The sequence below is a fragment of the Adiantum capillus-veneris genome, chromosome 18 (assembly GCF_014529385.1).
Source record: "Adiantum capillus-veneris isolate H3 chromosome 18, ASM1452938v2, whole genome shotgun sequence".
Classification (NCBI taxonomy): Eukaryota; Viridiplantae; Streptophyta; class Polypodiopsida; order Polypodiales; family Pteridaceae; genus Adiantum; species Adiantum capillus-veneris.
This window is the reverse complement of record NC_140948.1, coordinates 114,247,531-114,255,157: the sequence shown is the minus strand read 5'-3', so window position 1 is coordinate 114,255,157 and position 7,627 is coordinate 114,247,531. Positions and strand designations below refer to the sequence as shown.

The following is a 7,627-nucleotide window of genomic DNA, read 5'->3' as shown; positions in this document are numbered from 1 at the left end:
TTAGATCTGTCCCAATGAGCAAAGTCAGAGAATACTATGAAGGGGAAGAAGTAAACACAACCCTTTTGGTGAGATATAATGATGTAGAAACCATGGCAATATTGGATAGCGGGGCAGGCATAGCCATAGCCACAAAAGCAGTATGGGAATAATGGGGAAAACCGGCCATTAGACAAACTTGAATGAAGTTACAGCTGGTGGATGGACACATCAAAAAACCCTTAGGACTGCTTGAAAAAGTGATAGTTAGTGCTTGCGGAATTGATTATCAACATACTTTTGAAATAGTGGACTTTGGAAAGAAACCTAACTATGAAATCATCTTGGAAAGACCATTCATGTGACAAGCACAACTCATTCAGGATTGGGGAAAAAATTACTTGTACTTGAAGCAAGTGGGGTCAATCATAAGGGTTAATTTGAAAGATCAAACTTATAGAGATGTCATGAAAACACCCATACAAGAATTTAACTCAGTCTCTTCAGCTGAATCAAAGCTTCTGCCTTGGTTAAACAAAGACACACCTATTTGGATGTGTGGAGACTCAAAAAACGGGAGTTTAAAACGAGAAGAATGTATCTTAGAAAGGGGTTGCATAGATGAAGCATATATACCAGAACCCTTTTTGGAGCATTTGTTTGAGCCATTTGAGTGGACTCAAATTTTGGCAACAATGGATGTGTGTGTGAATAAACCTATTCCTACTCAATTTTGCAATGAGGATGGCTATGACATAATTCCCATACAAATTATTTTGACCATTCACATTGAAGATGAAGTTCAAGAACCCAAAGACTTACTAAAAGCTCAACAAGTCTTTTTAGACCTCTATTATGATGCCATAGACAAGTTTGAATAACATTCAGCTACATTTGATTATTAGAGATTAGAAAAAGAACATGTGAGAGCCAAATTACTCATAAAAAGAGGAGAGGAAAAGTTTTTTGACTTTCCAAACCAAAACCTAGGAAGCAGAACTGGTATAGAAGAAATAGAGACACCATAAAATTGAAATCTAGACCTATGCCATCAATTTCTAGTAGAACACAGTTTCTGATGCAGATAGATGCACATGATTGTGTCAAAAGACAAAATCACGGGTAGATATCTTTTAGAAAACAAACAAGGAACATCAAAAACATCAAGAAAAACGAGAAAGGAAACTCAATCGAAACCTAAACACCAAGATGATGATTCATCCATGACCCGTTTTGAGCAAAAGAAGAAATATCAAGAGTTAAAGAAAGCTCTAAAGGAGATGTATACCACTGAAATGGAAATGACAGAAGAAGAAAGTAAAGATGTAATGAGTTTTCCATCCATTTACAAGAAATATACTCTCCAAAACCATCATAGTCAAACAACTTGTCAGGAAACTAAGAAAATAGGGTGAGTCCTATGAAGGACTTGAAATGCAAAGAAGATAGGTCTAGCCAAGCCAGGAGAAGAGCCTAGACCTGCTTACATTGCAAATGACTTGACTGAATAAGAAGAAGAAGAGCTTTTGGTAAGCTTATTGAAAGAGTACCGATAAATCTTTGCTTGGTCTTGTAAAGATCTCAAGGGTGTTGATCCAAAAAACTGTCAACATACCATATCTATGAGAGATGATGCAAAACCAAGTAGACAAAGGGCATATACTTATAATGAAACATTTTCCAGAAAGATTAAAGAAGAGATAGAAAAGCTAAAGGAATTTGAATTCATTTATGAAATTGAACACATATATTGGGTGTCTCCAATTGTGGTGGTACCCAAGAAAAATGGAAAATTAAGAGTGTGTGTCGATCTCATAAAAGTGAATGTAGCCACCATTAGAGACAACTATCCTCTTCCAATCACCGAGCATGTTTTACAACACGTTGCAGGAAAAGAAGCTTACAACTTTTTAGATGGCTTTTTAGGGTACAATCAACTTTTGGTTGATCGCAAAGATCAACATAAAACTGCCTTTGCAACTGAATGGGGTATTTTTGCCTATAGGGTTATGCCTTTTGGGCTAACTAATGATCCTGCCGCCTTCCAAAGATTGATGAGCCATGCTTTTAAAGAATATCTTTGAAATTTCTTGGAAGTATATAGGGATAATTTATGTGTACATTCATCAATCCGGGATGATCATTTTGAGCACCTCAAAAAGGTATTCAAAAAATGTACACTTTATAGGATTTGCTTAAATCCTAAAGAGTACACATTTATGGGCAGACAAGGAAAAATTCTTGGACAGATAGTGTTTAAAAATGGCATAGCGACGGATATGGATAAAACTCATGTTATTGTTGAATTGCCGAGACCAAAAATAGCCAAAGGGGTTCAAGCCTTCATGGGACATTGTGGATATTACAGACGATTCATTTACATGTATGCTATAATCGCAAAACCCATATATAGCCTGATTATACTCTTTGTATGGACTAATGAATGTGAAGAATCCTTCATGAAGCTAAAGCGAGCTCTCACTTCAGCCCCAATATTGAAATCACCATATTGTAATAAGATATTCCATATACATGTTGATGCGTCCAATTTTGCCATCGGATGTATATTAGCTCAACCAGGAGACAAAAAATTGATTTTCCTATTTCTTATGCTAGTAGACATTTGAATGTGGCAGAGAAAAAATATACAACCATTGAAAGGGAAGGATTAGGGATGATCTATGCCGTAAAAAAGTATAGACATTACCTATTCGCCAACAAATTTGTGTTCTTTGTGGACCACCAATCTTTGTTGTACTTGGTCAACAAGCCATGAAACACAGGAAGAATAGTGAAATGGTTCATCATTCTTTTGGAATTTAATTTCACTGTAGTTGTACAAAAGGGCACCACACACCAAAGAGCATATCATTTATCAAGGATTATTTCAGGAGAACCACCAAAAGGGGTAGACGATGATCTGCTAGATGCATACCTGTTCTCTGTGGAAATGATACCCCGTTGGTCAGAAGATATGGTTTCATTGATGACCATAGCTCAAGTAGATTCTCAAATACCACTTCCTATTATACCCAGATTAATTGGGCAATCGGCTATGTATCAATTACTAGCTAGAAGGTTATACAAAAGAAATTGGGATGAATATTGCTTTTGTGCATTAATATTGGAAGAGAAAACCCAATACCTAAATCAAGCGCACATTACCATAGTAGGATTTCACTTTGCGGAAGACCAAACTATGTAATGGATCTTAAGACTTGGAGTATTTTGTCCAACCATGAGAAGTGACGTTCTCTCATCTGTAAAAAACTGTTTTCAATGCCAAAAACAAGCACCCATACCTCATGTGACATTATTTCAAGGTTCACTTGTTCCTATGTGGAGTAACTATCTAGTTACTTACTTATCAAGCAGAACATTTCTGGAGGATATGAGTAAGCGCCGTCAAAGAGCTATTAAAACAGAAGCGAGAGACTATGCTCTTATTGGAAACCAATTGTATCAAAGAGGAAAGGATCAACATTTGCGTCTTTGTGCAAATGAAGACAAATATACACCCATTCTAGAACAAGCACATGCTGGATTAGCTAGAGGTCACTTTTCAAGTAAAACCACTGCTAGAGCAATTTTAATGGCAGGCATATGGTGGCCTACACTTTTTGTAGGTGCCAAAGAATATGTTAGAAGGTGTGATGCATGTCAACGAGCTAAAATGCCAACCCGGGTAGATAGCATGCCTTTAATACCAATGATGGGGGCTAGAGCTTTTGCAAAATGGAGCATAGATTTTGGCGGGCCAATACAACCCCCTGCTTATAGAACTCAAGCTCAGTATATCATTGTAGTTACGAACTATTTGACCAAGTGGGCGAAGGCTAAGGAAACTAGAAAGAATGATGCTAGAACCACAACCAAATTCTTGTATGAGAATGTATTCACAAGATATGGACTACGACTAGAAATTGTTAGTGATAGGGGAACTCATTTCCTCAATGAGGTAATTGAGTATCTGTTGAATGAATTTATGGTCATCCATAACAAATTGGCTCCCTATCATCCACAAGCAAATGGACAAGCTGAGCACACAAATAAAATTGTTAGCTCGGTATTGACTAAAGTGGTAGTTCAGGACGAACTAAATGGGAAATGAATCTACATGCGGCTCTATGGCCTTATAGAGTTTCATTCAAGACAACTGTAAATGCTACACCCTTCAACCTTTCTTATACTCTTGATGCCATACTACCGATAGAGTTTCTATTGCCAACACTAAGGGTAGCTAAGGATCTTGAGTGGACTGGACATGAACTGTCAGAGAGGCTAGTCAGAGATTTTGAAAATCTTGATGAGCAAAGGCTAACAATAGTAGCTCACATCTATGCACAAAAATCGAAACAAAAACATTTTTTTGATTCACATCTAGTCACTAAAATCCTCAAAAAAGGGGACGTAATTTTAGTATATTCCCTTAAGCAACACATTACCGAGTTCAAGAAAAATGGAAATGGACCGTTTGTCATTGAAGATGTATCTCCAAGTGGAGCAGTTAAGTTTCCACTCTAAATGGTGAACCAATGGCTAACTGGATTAGTGGATTTCGCTTAAAGAAGTATCATCTTCCACTAACCAATGATTTGCTAGAAAAAGATGCATGTAGCAAAGCAAAGAAAGATGAAACGATAGTAGGTTATTGATGAAGCCCAAGATGAAGCTCAACTTTGAGTACTCAAGAGGAAAGCTACTTTCAGAAATCAACAAACTCCTATTCCCATCAACACTTTGGAACCAGATGAAAGACTATGGGAATTGTAGAAGGATGCAATGTTACCGAATGATGATTGGTTAGATGGAATGGACCTTCGCATCAAAGTACAACTGAACAATCATAGCACAAATGCATTGGTAGATATCGGAGCTCAAATGAATGAAGTCAGTTATTCCACGTACAAGAAAGCAACAAATCAGTCTTTAGTATCGACAATATCTGCTATCAAAGGATGCAACAAAAAACCAACACCGGCATTGGCAGTAGTCAACTTAAATGTGATAGTACATGGATGTTCATGCCCTCATCAATTTGTATGCATAGCAGACAAACACATGAATGAAACAATGATTCTTGGAATCTCATGGATGCGGATATATACGGCAGTACAAGATTGGAACACCAATAAACTCAAGATATCACTTAAAGGAGGACAACTCATCATTCCGATTGCATCGAGCAAAGAGGAATGGAAGAGAGGTTACCCACAAAAGACGCAAGGGAGTAGGCAATCTTCTTCATCCTCTAGACAAGCAAATGCTACAAGTAGCATGCAAGGAGTCATGCAAATATGGGTACCAAAAGCACAACTCAAGGACAATCCATCTCAGATTTGGGTGCCTAAAAATTCATCTACCATACCAAAGAAAGTTCAAAATCTAACAACTCAGAGAAAAAAATTAGTCAGAAGAGAAAACAGCACTAGATGGGTTTGAAGGAAAAATGAGCATTTATCTTCTCCAAAAATTGTAAAGCCGATGAAGCAGTGGAAAGTTAACTCTCAAAACACTCAACCACAACAGTTTATCAACGGAAAACCAAGCTACCAATGGAGAGCTAAAGCTCAGCAACAGTCATCATTGATACCTACAGCTCAGGAAGTCAATATACCAAAGCATCCAAATGGTACAATCAGACAAAGAGCACACAAACTATAGAATTTGCTCTTTGGGAAACATCAACAAGAAACCTTGACCACGAAAACCCTTGAGTTAATTACTCAAGACCTAACTCTTGCACAACATACTGATTTGAATTGCACTGATCTTCAAAGCATGGTAGAGCCAGTCACGGCTATGCATAGAGTACTCCATCTAGGAGGGGTGGAGGGGAACTTCATTAATAAAGGACAATGTTTGAAGAGGGAGAAAAAAGTTGGATGTTAACGCGTGAGTTTTTTCAAAATTAGCTAATAATCATCAACAATGGAATTTTAGCTGATAACATCTCCCTGATGAGTGTAAATAGTGTATATACTGTGGTGTGTAGGGCATGAGCCCGCCCAAGGTGTAGTGTGAATGTCCCGAGGTCATGTGTGTGCCAAGATGATGGAAGTCCATTGTAGCTTCATGATGATCAATATAAGTGGCTGCCTCGCTAGTGGAAGGTAAGCTTAGTTTGGTCTTACTCCCGTGTACACCACATTGGTGGAGGAGACGGGCATTCACCTGCTTGCGCAAGCTCCACTTTCTTGCCACGGTTTCTTGCTTCATGTAGCTATGGCGTTTTCCATTGAGCCAGACTAGGAGCCCAAGGGCTTTTGAGGCTCACGTCACCCTACCGCTTCCAATTCCTAGCCGTTGCACCCCCCTACAATCCTTCTTCATGCAGTAAGCTTGCCAGCTCCCCTGCAGGATAGACCCATGCAAGTCGTGCCTCCCCCTGTCTCCAATGCCTTCAAGGACAAATTCAAGCAAGTCACTCCAAACCTGCAGTTCCCTAAGTTCCCTTCCCAGTTTGTGAAGCCTCGCCCTGCTGTCCTTGTAACCCTACTCACCAAGCTCACCATCAATTTCGTCCTTCCTTACAAAACTGAGTTGGATTTAAGGAGGTTGACATGATAATTGTGCCGGCAACCACTGGACAAATGGGTATTCTTCCTGGTCATGTACCCACCATTGCAGAGTTGAAGCCTGGCATCATGCCTGTTCATGAAGGCTCTAAAGTGACTCAATCCTTCGGAGTAAGGAAAGGGCTGGTGCAGTTCAATGTGAAGTCTTCTACAACAAGCATGGATGTTGAAAAAGCTGAAGCCCAGATTGGCGTTCAAGTGCATAGTGCACTCTTGTTAGACAAATAGCAGTGTAGCCCTTCCTTTCAGTCGATGGCAGCCAGCAATCCCAGCTTGTCGTATGACACCATTTTTGTTTCTGGCTCTGTGTGGTCAGAAAAAGCGACTGGCAAGGATGGCTTAGAGAAGACATTTGCTAAGGTGGTAGTCCAAGAACCTATAGTGTCAATGTTTCCTACAACAATCTACTCTCAAAGTCATATATGCTCCCCATTCTCTTGGGACCTTCAAAGCTCTTGGTGGTTTGATTATTTGCAATTGCTATTGTTGTCAATTTATTCGAAGAGCTGGGAGTTGCTGCACATCGATTGTTGCAGAGGTGCCCGATCTTGGTCATGAAGCAGATCTACAAGCATGAAGCTCACCCTTTCATTCTATGTTTAGTGATAGTCTTTTCATCTTTAGTTCATTTTGCAATTTAGTTTCTGTTGAATAACCGTTATCAACACACCAAGCTCCTTCGGAGGGATGTATGTCACCAAAAACATCATGTTCATGCTCTTATGCCATAGCCCTCATTTTGTAGTTTCTCGTCTTATCCATTTCATTGGGATAGCGACCTAATGTTTGCATAAGCGAGATGTTCAAATTACATGCCTTGATGATGATCGGCATGATGACGAGTCTAGCCCCCAAGCTCAGTCCCTGAGCTCCGAAGCCGTTGTATGATCACTCCCCCCGGATGAAATGTTGGAGTTGATCCCTTTGTGTCGAGTCCTTTCTTAGCCTAAAACTCTAAAAAGATGTTCATCTTTTTCTCCCTAAGGGGGGAGGTGTGGTGTGTAGGGCGTGAGCCCGCCCAAGGTGTAGTGTGAATGTCCCGAGGTCATGTGTGTGCCAAGATGATGGAA

General features: G+C 39.5%; 1 pseudogene; it reads left to right on the top strand.

Annotated features, from left to right (window-relative positions):
- Positions 1-6,542: 6,542 nt before the first annotated feature.
- LOC147436240 (ATP synthase subunit delta', mitochondrial pseudogene) lies at positions 6,543-6,785 on the top strand (annotated as a pseudogene).
- The last annotated feature ends 842 nt before the right edge of the window (positions 6,786-7,627 follow it).